Genomic DNA, 15592 nt, shown 5'->3' with positions numbered 1-15592 from the left:
AAGATTAAATTAAACTGAAAAATTTTTTTTTCGTGGAAGTGGAGGCTCATAATCTGGAAAGTGATCATGTTTGGAGATGATAGAGTTACTTTTATTTTGTAAAAAATAGGCAATAAAATAAGAAATAAGTTTCATTTACATATTTTTGTGCAACTCAAAAGGCAACAATGGAAGGAATTCTCTCAGTGAAACATCTGGATTAAAATTCAAATTTGAACTTCATTATTTTTTTTAAAGATGTCAAAAAATTATTATATTTATTATTATTATTATATTTATTATTATTATTATATTTATTATTATTATTAATATTATTATTAATATTATTATTATTATTATCAATATTATTATCATTAATGTTCCTATTTACTTGCCTCCCCACGAGGGCAGAGTTAAACACAAGGTCGGTTTTTAATGTGGGGAAAATCCAGCTCCCCAAAAAGAGGCACTCTGGATAGGAACAAAAATAAAAATTGTCTCAGTCATGAAGGATTCCTCCTCCACTGACCGAGGACAGAAGGTGAAGTGTAGTATCAGAACAGATATTACACTTTGTTCCTAGCCAAAAAGTCAGCCATTATTCATATTATTAATATTATTATTACTAATGGATGATGGAATTTCTCGGAATTTTTTTTTTTTTTTTTACATTTGCTGGCTTTATGAAAAGCAGAGATAAATTAAGAGACTGAATGATGCACTGATCAAAGATGGTATGAGCGCACAAACATCTACAGAACAAAATAAATAAAAAATTAAAAATAAAGAATACATTAAAATAAAAATTTGTTTAATCATTCATGTCTTTCAGACATACAGGCCGAGTCAGAAGCAACAGGGCAACCAATTTAATTTGTTTCAGGTACATGTACATTAAAGCAGGGCTCTACATTGCGAGTGAAACAGTCGCATTTGCAAGTGATTTTTTCAAAGTAGCGACTAGAAACAATGAAACACATCTTTTGGCAATTGTATTTCTTTCACTGGCAATCTTCCAAAGTTCACTACTGACTGAAAGACATCTTTTCAACTTTTTTTTTTTTTTTTTAAGTAAAACGAGCAAAATCAAATTATTTAAATAATAAAACGTTTAATAGAACAATATATCCTTTTTTTTAACGAAGGTTGTTTAAAAAAACACCTGAACAAATTTGAATGTTTATACTTTAAAATCTTTACATAAATTTAGTGCATATTTAGAATTACACTTATTACATAAAAAAAAAACACACACACACACAAAAAAAAATATCTATGGTATATGTACTCGTTACAGAACGAAGATGTCATATTCCAAAAATCAGCTGGGTTTGGCTAGTAACTTTTTTTTATTTGGCTAGTAAACGAAAATATTTAGTTGTCAAAGGTCAACTAAAGATAAATTTGTCTGTAGAGCCCTGTAAGGTATAAATTTTATTAGTTGAACTAAAATTTTTTGAATGCCTAGTTCCTTTTGACTCAGTTTTTTTTTTTTTGGAGATCAACTACGAACATTTCAATGTTAACTCGAAAGTTATTCAGGTAATCAACATAGAAATAATCCCAAAATACAGAACAAACAGTAACAGCAGAAATTTAACTTCATTAATCAAGTTATTTATTCTTCCTATGATGATTAGCCGGATCCTCCTCCTACCCCAATATATATTTGTTGACCCCCATCTACATTAAGTATTTCAATTTAACTTGAATCATTTTAATATCTTGATCAGACGTGTTAACGTCGAAACGTTGATTGAGCGACGTACGATTCTTTCTAATGTGTATATAATTGTATTTATAAAAACTCTACTCACATAATGTTCATCCTTGAAAAAAAAATTGATTTTTAGTTCAATATATTTGCATTTGTTTGTATTTAGACAGCATTTTCTTCATTTAAGCAAGTATTGTTTAAAATAACCCACTTCTACTGCTTAGTTAAAAAAGGAAAGCTCTTTGTTGCGGTTGCCAGAAAAGGGCTCACACTTAAATGCTTGTGTACGATTGCTTAGCAGATATGTTCCTATTTACTACGCCTCCCCACGGGACAGAGTTAGACACCAGGGTCGTTTTTTAACGTGGAGAAAAGGAACAAAAATAAAAAATTGTCTCAGTCGTGAAGGATTTCTCCTCCACTGATAGAGAACAAGAAATTGAAGTGCAGCATCTGAAGAACAGATACTACACTTTGAGATATTAAATCCTTTATTCATGTTAAAAATACAGTCAAAATCAAGAATGAACAAAAAACTTGGGCACATGGCCAACTCAAAAAGGGGGGATTGTGGGTGTCGTTGGTCATCCTTGTCACTCCAGAACTAAACAAAATCAGAAGTTTCTCCCAGCTAGTATCTTTCACCATAATACCGCATTCACCCTTTCGTACTGGGGGACATCGTACTTAACTCCCAATTTTTAAAACATTTTTTATTGACGTGTAAAAACAAAAAAAGATAACAATAAAAATGGTACAATAATTCATTTGTGTCGAGGGCGGGGGGAAAAAAAAAAAAAAAAAAAAAAAAAAAAACTTGTCCCGCAGGCCAAGTAGGCCAAGTATGCTTGGCAGATATGTTTGTTCAAGAAATTCTGGGTTTGGTAACTTAGGATACTTATGCATTCATACATTTACTCTTCCACTGCCTCCTTAACCCTTAGGCTACGCTGGCTGTTAGTTTTTTAACACTTAGTTTTCTATTACAAACAACTGCAACAACACTGGTGTCTTCAAGAACTATAGAATTCTTCTTTGCCCTAAGTACATTACTCAATGAATGAAACCCATGCTTGAAACACATGTTTGAATGTTTGTATTGTTTTTTTGATAAAAAAAATTCTTTTTCAAAGACGCTAGACTTGATTTTATGTGATGTGAAAAAATTCACACCCATCGTAGGCAATGTTTAAAAATACCATCGTAGCCCAAGGGTTAACTAATTCACTGACCACACATGCAAAATAAAGGAGAGAATTTCAATGCCTACTTGAATGTCTAAGGTCTCGCTGTACAAATGTTTGTCAAGATCACCTGGCAGACGAATATTTCCTTACAAGTAAACTCTGAATAATATTCGAAGCCCAAATGAGATTCTGTTAGTATGACTACACACTGGCTTATACGAAGAATGTCACATCTTGCCTCTTGTAACAAAAGTACTTAGTTGGATATTCCACTAGACGAGATGAATTCTTGTAATGGAATCCAGTAAGACCTAAAGTCTACAAGAAAGATATAGCATACTAATGGGAAGAAAAGGGGGGCGCCTGGCTTTAGCTGGGTGTAAAATACGCTTAAATATGATATTTTAATTTGTCTAGATTTCGTATATATTATCATAGAGTCATGATTTAAAAAAAAAAAAAAAAAAAAAAAAAAAAACGTATTTAGGTGCCATCAGTTAGAATCAAAAGCAAAACTGTAGCATTCAAAGCTGGTGACGTTACCACTGTACCAACGTGACACGCTTAAAAACTGACTAAAAATTAAATATAAACTAAGATGAATGTACAAAATGTATAACGATTTTTTTCAATTTTTACCAATTTTTTGACCCCTTAAAAACTATAAAAGACCCATAAAAGAACGGTCCGTAAAAAAATCTCATGATTTGAGGCCTCTAGCGACTTTTAGTTTTGGAGGAGATTGAGTTGGAAAATATGAAGACAGACAGACAGACAGACATATAACTGTTTATATATTAGATTTAACTGGTTAGTTGGGGAGATGGAAAATTAATATTCTTTTCTTCTTTACTAACACAACGTTTGGGAGGTAAAGTAGCACTTAAGGGAACAATGCTATGCATTTGATATAGTGATCAAGTACTAGCTCGAGAAAGGGGCACCTTTGATTTATGAGAACTTACACTAGAACAACATGAAAAAAAAAATAATACACATTTACACAAACATGAAATAAGTAAATAGATATTTATATATACAATTATATAAATGCAACTTTATCTGTGTTTGGGAGTTCGTTCCTTATAGACTCCAAAATGGCTGAACAGATTTTCTTTAAAATTTACAGGACTTTAATATATAAGTCTGGGAGGGATCTTAGTTAAATTTTGTCTTAGAATAGCTGCAATAATTACCGATAATCGATAATCAAAACCATAATTTTAATTTATCTATCATCGGTAAGGACTTTTTTTCCATATTGTTGCTTAGCAACAATGATAGAACAACGGGCCATAAAAATTCTACTGTGAGTAAGTTGATAGCATGTTTCTTTGTTTTTTGTTTTTTTCTGCATGACGTTTTTTTTATTTTTATATGACGTTTTTTTTTTGTTTTTTTTTGCCTGACGTTTTTTTTTTTTTTTTTGCATGACGTGGTCTGTAAGTTCAAACCCCGCACGTAAACTTTTTAATGTTTTTTTTTTTTGTTAACTGGAAAGAAGTTTATATAAAATAATTTTATAAAAGAAACAGTAGGTTCTCTAGCGTGCAAGGCAGAATAACATATTTTTGACTAAGTTACTGCATGGAGGCATGTGAAGCTTCCACCCGGGTGATTTCATGGATTTCAATGACAATAAAAATATAGGAGTGTGAAATATTCATTGATCATCATTCAATCCCGGGCAACGTCAGGTCTCCCTGCTAGGAAATAAATAAATAATTTATACACGTTCAAAGTTTCTGTTAACGACTAGTACTTAGAGTCATACAAAACAGCAGTAAAAGTTTAAAATCTTAAATTCCTGTTTCACTGACATTTTTTTGTTTCATATATTACCTTTTAATACGAAACTGACCAAACAGGCAGTAAAATTCTTAGCGTTTTAGAGGAGCCATATTATGAATTAATATGAAGGTGAACTTAATCAGCTGCAATTTTCTACAAACCTCAGGATTCCATTTTCCACTATTAATCAAGTGATTGTCCAATTCATCATCGAGGAAAAATAATCAACTTATTTTCTTAGATCAATCAGAACCTTTTGACAGCAGTCTTCATCTATATATATAAAAGGCAAAATGTGTGACCATTTTGTGTGTCGTGCAAAGGCTTCTTTTGCACACGCTCCTGGGGGGGTTACAATCGCTTAGAACTGTTTATATAGCCCCTAGATAATAATATCTACGATTTGGGAATGCAGGTCACCTCTACATTTATTTATGTCGACTTTTATGAGATTCGCGCTATTTCGCTCTGTCCCCTGTTTGTCCTGCTTTTTAGTATAAATAAAGTGAAACTAAATTCAAACGGAACTGTTCTCGGCATCGCGCTGGCAAACGTCCAGAAGTAATCAGCTTTGATCAATGTGGGGACAAACTCCTCTTATATCAGACAATTGCTATTCAATCTGGACAACATCTGTTGGGGGAAAAAAAAACAGTCAAAGTTGGGTAAACAAACCCAAACACTGCCTCGCAGCAAAAATTAACTGTGTGACTCATTAATTAGGTCAAATGAAAGCAGCAGAGTTAACTTTTATTGCGGCCACCAGTTTTTAATACTTAAATAAATTCAAACGTGGTTCTGTTGTATGTCGTGGTGGCCCAGTTGTTAACGGCACATGTTTTTTTTTTTTCACATTTTAATTTCCAACTTTGCCTCAGGGGTTTGGGTTCGATCCTCATACTCACCTACCAAAACTTTATTTTTATTTTTACCCCCCCCCTCCCCTCCCCAGAGTTTTAATTTTCTCAAAACCACACACACCTCAAAACACCCGGGCATCGCCGGGTACCCCCGCTAGTCTATATATATAAAAGGCAAAGTGTGTGTGCACATTTTATGTATGTCTGGCAAAGGCTTCTTTCGCTGGGCTTCTCGGAGGAGGGGTACTATTTCTTAGAACTTTTTATATACCGTCTGAACGATAATATCAAGGATTTGTGAACACGCGTTGCGTCTAGATTTATTTACATTGACTTTTATAAAAATCGCGCTATTTCAATGTGTCACCTGTTTGTTCGGCTTTTTAGTATAAATAAAGTGAAACTAAATTGAAACGGTACGTTTTCTCGACTTTTGTGCTGGAACGTCCAGAAAGCAATCAGCTTTTGATCAATGCAGTAGAAACCGTCATATCAGACAATTGCTTTCATTTGGACACCCCCATTTTTTATGGCGAGCTGGTTTTCAAAACCAAAACAAACTTGACTGCGGGATTGATGTTCTACCTAATTCACTTTTTAGTTAAGTCATCACGCTTTTTTTCACTTTCGCCTCAAGGATTTGGGTTTGAGCATACCTCCCTCAACCAAACTTTTTTTTTTTTTTTCGAATACCCGGGCACCGCCGGACTGTATTAATTGCATCACGTTCGTTATTTTAATTGTTTGTTTTCCCCCGATTTTTTTAGAAGTTTTAACATTTTTTTTAAAAAGTAATATTTAAACAGAGTTATTACTTCGCTTTGTTTTAATTTTACAACCCCCCTCCCCACCACACACACACACACCTCTAAACACCCGGGCAACGCCAGGTACCCCTGCTAGTCTAATATATAAATCTCACCTGTTTAAGTGTATGTATGTATGTCTGCCTAAAACTTTTGATAGAGACAATGGATTTTCACGGGATCAGTATCATTTTTAAGCTCAACCCTTCGGATGACAAATATCGAAAAATTAACTGGACATTTCTACAAGGATGGATTGCTTTTTTTGTCCAATATTTTAAAAAGTTATCCCCTCTTTTCGATTGACTAACTTTAATTTAAACCTTTGCCACTTTCGGTTTGGCGATGGATGCAATAGCAAAGATGTCACTTTTTTTCACGTTCTTTTCCTCCTTCGCGGTACGAGTTCGAGCCTGCCTGCCCACTACCACTTTTTTGTTTCTCAACACACACCTCTAAACACCCGGGGCAACGCCGGGCATCCAGACTAGTTATTCATAATAATAAAAGATGTCTATTTCCTTCATGTCTGTGCATCAGAATAATATTTAGTTTCACATCCATTTTACATGCTGCATGTGTTGGACGGATTTTACAAATTTCTAAATAGAAAGTCGTTCTTATCATGGGGAGGACGGTACACTGCATTTTGCATTACTTCTTTGGTGGTTTACATTTCAGCATCTTTGGTTGCTTACATAATCTTCTATAAAGATGCCAGTGCAAAGTTGTCAGAGATTAGGTCATAAATTGGATAAGTACCGAATGTTTTTATACTAACGAGTCAATGGAGGATTAAGGTTAATGAGATTGTCAGTAGGGTGATGAACAATATTATGAGAGGATTGAAAAAAAAAAAAAGAAGAAATTGACAAAATCAGATTATTTAAGTGGACGGTTCAACAAGTATTTGCTTACATTGGAATTGAAGATGACAATATTGTTATCAGCAGAGAAACAATCCCATAGCAATGTGTTCCACTGATGTTGGGGAAGTTCTTAAACGGAAACTCTGTTCATGGAAACGAGCAGATTTTAAGATTGGGATAAAACTGAATAAGTGCCAAAACAACTAATATGAACTTTCGTTTTGGAACTCTTCATTATATCAGGAGGTTGTTGCATAAGTTCCCGTTTCATAAGAAATTTTTTTCCTAAAACATGTTTTGATATTTGGCAAAGTGTTATATATCATTAAAAAAGCACGTATTCTGTTCTACGAGATAATCGTCATCGTTTTTTTCTTGTTTTTCAGAATTGTCAAGTAGGTAAAAAAAAAAATCACATTTTCGACACTCCTTCTTTTCGCCTTTAATCGAGGTCAAAAAGCAAGTGAAGTATCCAAGGATATTTGTGCTGTATATGGAGAAAATGCTATAGCCGAGAGAACTGTTCGAGATTGGTTTACCAGATTCAAACCTCAATGACGATCCTCGTTCTGGAAGAAAGATCAAGATAGACAAAGATCAACTCAGAGTTCTTTTGAAGGAAGATGGTCATCAGATATGTAGAGAATTGGATGAAAAGATAAAGTGTGATTTTGCAACAATTACTTTTGCTGTTAAAATTCTTTGATTTTCTTAAAAAAAAAAAAAAAAAAAAAAAAAAAAAAATGGCGGGAACTTATGCAACAACGTAATAGTAGAGAACATAGTTTAGTATCTAGAGTCAATTACATGCTTGACTAGATAAGCATTATGTTTTGAATGGATCATGGAGGATGTTTTACAGACGTTTATTGTATGGTCAAAGGCCAGGCGGAACATTTGTCCTGGCAAACATTAAAATAAAAATTATTAAAAGATAATATTTTTATTTTTTGTCTGTAGTGTATGTTTTTACTTATCTTTAAAATTTTACAAAACGTTCCTAAAATTTCCTTCATAAAACAAGATGTGACACAAGACCAAAATTAGATGGGAGGAGATAAGTGTCGGCTGCTGTCTTAGTCTATTTTCTAAACTAGTTTCAGTCACCAAAATACTACATTCATTCTTTGGGTAAAACCTTCTTAACATTATCTCCAATGATTAAACATTTTTTTTTTTAATTACAAAAATCATGATGACCTGGCCTTCTCATGGTCCCTCCTGTAATTCTCAATGTCTTTTTAGAGAGACTTCTGGGATAAAACTGTCAATACAAATAATTACCAGCATGTGTAATTAATGTCACATTCTTTTGTGGAGAGGGGGAGGTCTTTACCACAGGTTTTTTTTTTTTTTTTTTTTGAGAGTTTCTTTTAACTTGATAAAACATGATTGGTGTGTATCAGTCCAAATAAATTTCATGTACTTTATTTTTTTTTGCAAGTCAGGAAATCCTTGAGTTTTTCTGTCAGAATATTTTAACAGGAATATTTTATATAAACTAACATAAGAAATGATTCTAGTTCTCTTTTACTAAATTTTTTCTCTATTAAATTCGATAATGACACTAACGGCAATATTTATTTTTTACCAGTTTCTTTCTGTTCTTCAATGCAACTTGTCAACTTACTTGTGGGAAGGTGTGATTTATAGATTTTAGATTTATTAGTAGTTTTAAATCAATAAATTATTTTATTTTTTTATCATTACTACCAATAGTGGAAGATTTTGTTTTAAACAAAATCAAATTTGGCATCAGAACATATGCATAAATTTTTATCGATTCTGATATCTCTCAAAATTCTGATTTTTCCAATTCCGATTAAGCTACCCAACACTAATCATAACTAGTAAGTATCACAATGATTGAGATTAAAAGGCAACAAATATGTTTCACGTTTGTAGACTGGAAAAGAATCGATTAAAGTCAGGTTTTCCATTTGGTAATATACATTGGTTTCTAAAGAATAACCTAAAAGTGTCCATTCATGTTTCATTGTTTATAACTCTTTAATATATATGTGTGTGTGTGTGTGTGTGTGTGTGTGTATATATATATATAAATTTCAAAGAAAAAAAAAAATGTTGAACAACTGTATGGAATTAATTTCTCATCTACAAAAACAAAACAAGAAACAATAAAAATTTCAAAAAATAAGAGAAAACTTCAGCTTAATTAAATAAAATTTAATGCAAAAAAATTATAAAAGATTTTGTAAAAAAAAAAAACAACAGAAAAATGAATAAACGAGAAAAAAAAACAATTTAAAAACAGAAAAGAAACAAAAATAAGAAAATGTATACCTTTAACGATGATTAGTTTATTTTCATATATATATATATATATATATATATATATATATATATAAAATGTTTCTTCAATTATATTTCACTTTTTATTTATACCAATCCTTTAATTTATGAAGCTCGATGTAATTAAAAAGCATATAACAAATAAATGACAAAAGTCTATATTGAAATTTGGAATGTAAACTTTTGTCATTTATATATTTTTCATACATATACATGCTAAGGCAGAGTTAGTTTTTTTTTTTTTTATTTATTGTGAAATAATTTTAAGTCAACACCATCTATTAAGAACAAAAATCATGTTGATCGACTAAAAAAATTATTTAATTAATTGGAATTTTTATTGAGATGAGCAATTTGTATTATTTATCCATTTATTCTCATTTTTTTACTTGTTTCACAATGTTTTGACCAACTATTCCTGTGGGGTTCGGGTTGCGATTAACCACCTGACGAAGGCCAGAGGAATAATTAGCCGAAAAATTGTGAAACAACTAGAAGATGAGGATAATAACTGGATAAATAATTAAAAAAATAAAATGTGTATTATCCACGTTTTGGCAGATCTAATTTCCAATCTTTTCAGGTGCATCTTTTCGGAGTTTGGAATATCCTAGAGTACTTATGCAAAATAAGGATCCCGTTATCATTGGTATAAACGGCCGAAAGGTGCTGAAATGCTTAGCCAAAGAAATCATAGCCGTCACCAATTGGCAAATGGTACCTTTTGTTCATTAAGTTTTTTTTTAACGAATCTTTTAAGTGAAAGTACAAAATCGTTAAGCCCCTGTCCTCTCATGTTAAGAATGACTTTCTAAATAATGGTGTTATGCAGCACCATCCATACACTGCATAATTGTTTTTCTTTGAAATTAATGAGATGACTGTTTTTGATTATAATTATGCTTCTTTTTTTTTTTTTTCATAATTTTTAATTGTATACTATAATGTTTGAAACATTGGTCATCGTTTTCAGCAAAAAAGATTTAAAAACTGACAAGAAAGACATCTTTTTAAAAATTAGCCAAAAAAAAATGAAACACAAAAAAGTTTTCGTTTGGTAACCTTAAAAATTGAGGCCATCGTTTTCACCAAAAAAGATTTAAAAAATGACAAGAAGGACATCTTAAAAAAAAAAAAAAATGAAACAAAAAAGTTTTTGTTTGGTACCTTAAAAATTAAGGCCATCATTTTCAAGAGGATAAAAAAAACCTCACAAAAACACAAAGTTTTCATTCATCACTTTCCGATGGTTCACGCAATCTGACAGGAAGATGCCGATGATAATGCAATCCCTATTCTGCAAAAGTAGCTACTATAATCAAACTTAGGAAATCTTTGTGTCAAACATGAGAACATGTACAGAATTTCAAACCGAGCCCAATATTCAATCCATGTAGGTAGATTGTTTTCATTCTGTCAGCCTTGACTGGGTAGAAGTGTTACGTTATCACCCGTAGTTATAGTAAACATCTAAAACTAATTAGGTTTAAAGCTCGGAAAATTTGTACTAGAATTATCCACCTGATTTTAAATGATTCTTCTCATGACAGCTATAATGATCAAGAACAGCATCAAATGACATTAACAATCGAACTTTGTGGCACAGATAGAAGGTTCAGTTAAAAATTCAAAGTTTGCTATATAGACTCCAAAGTTTGCTATACTCCAAAGTTCAAAAAGGTGAACTTGAGCAAAGTTACATCGGCGGAAACGTTTTTTAATATAGATAATAGAAATCTGAATCATCTAAACAAAAATTATAATCAACCTTCATCTCACATTTTCCAAAACAAAAGAATAATTACAAAGAAGTCACGCATGAATCGAACACATAGCCAATAAAAACCATTTCATCATCATCACCACCATCATCAGTTCAATGTCTCTTTTACATTCTGGCATGTACTGTACAGCTTTTAAAAAACTTGTTTCCAAATTCACCTATCTCTGGCCAAGTCTTCATCTTTCCCTCATGTCCATTCTTATCACTTCTTGGCCTTGCTCCTGTGCTCTAACCCTGATACTTCAAGTCTTCTACATATACTAATCCAAGGCTCTCATCAATTCTTTCTACACGGCCATGCCATCAAAGTCTCCAATTCTGAACATCTACCTATATTGTTCATAGTAAGCCTTCCCCTGAAAGCCTCGGAACTAAGCACGTCACATTACACATACATTGTATCGTTCTCATATCATTTCTCTCCAGGCAACGCATGTCTTCAAACCTCAGCGGAATGTTGTTTTATTATTTCGTTGATTTGTGATAGTGTTGAATTGAATGTAATTCTCAATAAATAAACCAGATTTCATATGTATTACTGAAAAAAAAAAGAAAAAAAAAAAAGAAAAACAAACGCAAAATTTGTGGTACAATCTCATGCGACAAACATTTTTCTTTCAGGTAAACTTCTTCAGAGAATAAACGTATACATATCCATATTGCACACATTTGATGAAATAAAAAACTATTTATAAAGCAAAATCATTAATTTTTCTTCAATAAATAAAATTTTTTTTTTTTTTTTACTAAACATCATTTTATTAACATCATTGTTTCAGAAAACGACTTAACAAAAATCTTTTGTGAATTGTGTCCCTTAATTCATTCATTTAAACTGAACCCCTTTTTTAAAAAGACCATCATAAAAATAAATGTTAAAAACGAACAAAATTAGTGTCATTGCTTAATAAATTGCATATATTTTACAGATTACTTACATGCAATCGCCTAAAAAAGTAACATTTCACTTTTTTTTTTATTAGATATCTTATACAGTGAAAAATTTATTACTAAAATTACATATTTGTGTAAATTTTTTTTAAAAAGATAAATAATAAACTTAAAACGTAAGTTAACTAATACTACACATCATTCTAACCTTAATACTTTTGTTATTCATTTTAAAAAATATCACCGGATTATTAATAATGAAGCACCAATTTTCATACAATTTCTTTAGCTGTAATAATAATAATAATAATAATTGAAATATAAAGAAAAATCCTTGAGTGTAGAAACCAACCATTGACATATATGTTGAAATAGAAATCGCACATAAAAATATATATAGAATGATCATTGCACAATCCCAATGGAACTGAAACTGCCAGAAAACCCAAAACCATAACACCCCCCCTCCCTCCCTCCCAAAATCCTGACACCACACTAAATGGACATTAAAAGTCTAGGAGAATGAAAAAATCGAGGAGGAAAAGCACCAACCATATTTGCATTGGAAGGGCACACAAATACTGGAATTTTGTGGACGCTTATTACTACTGAACGTCTGGCGAGAAATAAATAGTAAACGGCTGTTGCAATAACGCAAAGTGATTTGCAATGGTTATTGAAAGTGGAGAATGATGAAACTCTAGGAAGACTTGTTGTCATTCAGATCCAAGGGAACACCACTTGTTATTGCCAGTGAGCAATCACTGATAATGACTCGTGTGAAAAGTGTCGAATTTCCACGATTGCTATTTCTATCTGTTTCTAAAATTTACTCGTAATAATAATATTTGGCTCAACATAATAAAATGTAAAGTTTAGTCATATCAGAAAAACATCAGAGTTGCTGTTGTAATAGAGATTTTGTCATTTGTTTTCAAATGTAAGAAATACATAGCGGAAATTGTCTCGTTGCGAAATACAAGATCTTGAATGTTTTTAGAAATGGAAAATATTGCATTAATACTAAATATAGCAAATGACATGTACTGGGAATATAAACAGAAACCTTCAGTTTGACATTTTGCCAACTGACCTATTTAGACTTTCATAAAAATAAAGCTTAAAACATTACCTTAACAAAATAATTATAGTTTTGGTGTGACATCATAGTAACACGATTTACATCAGGTTTCAAAACATGAATTCGAACATAACTGATAAAATAGGAGAGAACTCGAGTGTCTAAGATCTCTCTATACAAGGGTTTGTCATGACAATCTGGCATTGGGATACTTTCTCCCTAGAAGTAAATCTTGACCAATCAAATTGCATCACTTTTATCTTTTGTTCCAATCCAGAACATTCCTTTTTTTCAAAGAGCTGGATTGTTGCCATGTTAAAAACCGCCATTGTGTCTAACGGCCATTATAGGGAGGTAAATAAATTGGAGCTCTTAATCCTAAGTAGAAAATTTTGTATGTCTGTGCGTGTATATATATATATATATATATATATTAGTGTTGGGATGATTAATTAGGATTGGAAATCGGAAAAAATCTTAACTTTTTAAGGTATTGGAAAAAAATTTTGCCTATTTTCTGATGCCAAAAACCGATGCCTTTAATTAGCTTTTATTAATTGATTTTGTTATAAACAAAATCTTCCACCGCTGGTAGTAATAATAAAATAAATATTTATTGCTTTTAAACTACCAGTAAGACTAAAATCTATACATCATCCCCCACCATGGGTGTAGTTTTACGTTTGAGAAAATATCTGCACATTTAAAATGTGTTTTTATGGTAATCGGGCAAAAATAACAATTTTATAGTTAAATATTTAGAGATTTATAAAGTATCGGAATCAGTAATTGTATCAGAATCAGGAAAAATATTGGAATCGTGCCATCACTAATATATATATATATATATATATGTATACACACACACGCACTCCAATTTGATAACTGAATATTTGAAGAAGTTTACGCAAAAGCAAAATTTAGTTAATCAAAAAATTGCTTCCACAATTTTTCATTTGTTTCTTCCGCAATTCTTCCTTTTGTGTCAGATAATTATTCAATTTTTACTTAAAACACACCAATATATATGCACAGATTATATATATATATATATATATATATATACATACATATATATATATGATTATTAAAATGGATAAAATCTGGTGACATGAAATTTAAAATGGAAGCAAAGAGACCTAGAGGCTTGACATTTTGCCTGTCTTATGTGGGCTTTCTGAAGAGAAAGCCTACATAAGACGGGCGAAACATCGAGCCTCTAGGTCTCTTTGCTTCCATTTTAAATGTCATATATATATATATATATATATATATATATATATATATATATATATATTTCAGTAAACAATAGAATATGTTTCTGACAATATGTTGTGTAAAATGTTGCTGTTTGCACTGCAGGCAAAAATGTTATTACATGAACCAGTTAATCGTCAGGGAAGATAGAAAATATGAAATAAGGTACGTTTTTTGCATTTGTGTCTTAGCATAAGTATAGCATCAGTGATACTTTGCACAGGAATAAAACCAAACTGAATTAATCATCAATTTAATGCAGTTATCGATGAAAACATAATTGTTAAATAAAAGCATATATATATAATTTTATGTATCTTCATAAATTGTAAAATTCTATGTATCTTTTTCAATAGTCTGACAAATCCTCACAAGGATAAAATGCGGAAAATTCTGTGTAGCTTAATTGGCATTATATATATATATATATATATATACACACAGTTTGTGTATTTATTTCATCTATTAACCCAACAAAATAGATGCACTTAAATTTGATCAAGATAAGAGTTGCTGCATATACAGTGCTCAATATCAATGATAGTGACACTACAGTGAAACAGAAAAGTTTAATTATGCACTATTGTAAAAAGAATGTGTTTAAAATTAATTTTAAAATGAGATGTCAGTTTCTAATGAGGGAATAATTAAGCAGAGCAAAACCGATAAAAAAAATATCATTTATATATATATATATATATATATAACTACTTAATTTACTCACATAAAATTAATATACGAAAGTATAGATTTATGTGTAACTTTAAGTATTTACTTCAAAAGTGCTCAATACGTAGGTAGAGCTACTTAGTATTTTATAAAATATATATGGCGATTAAGCTACACTGAATATTCCGCGTTTCATCCACTCTAGGACTCTTCAGGCTTATGCGCAAATAAGCCTGAAGAGTCCTAGAGTGGATGAAATGCGGAATATTCAGTGTAGCTTAATCGCCATATATATTTTATAAATTACTATATATATATTTTTTACAAAGTAGTATAACATATACTTATGACAAGCAATCTACGCAGAAACGTTTGATAAGAGCATATTT

The sequence above is a fragment of the Euprymna scolopes genome, chromosome 18 (assembly GCF_053919585.1).
Source record: "Euprymna scolopes isolate OS-2025 chromosome 18, ASM5391958v1, whole genome shotgun sequence".
Taxonomy (NCBI): Eukaryota; Metazoa; Mollusca; class Cephalopoda; order Sepiida; family Sepiolidae; genus Euprymna; species Euprymna scolopes.
This window is presented reverse-complemented; position numbering follows the sequence as displayed.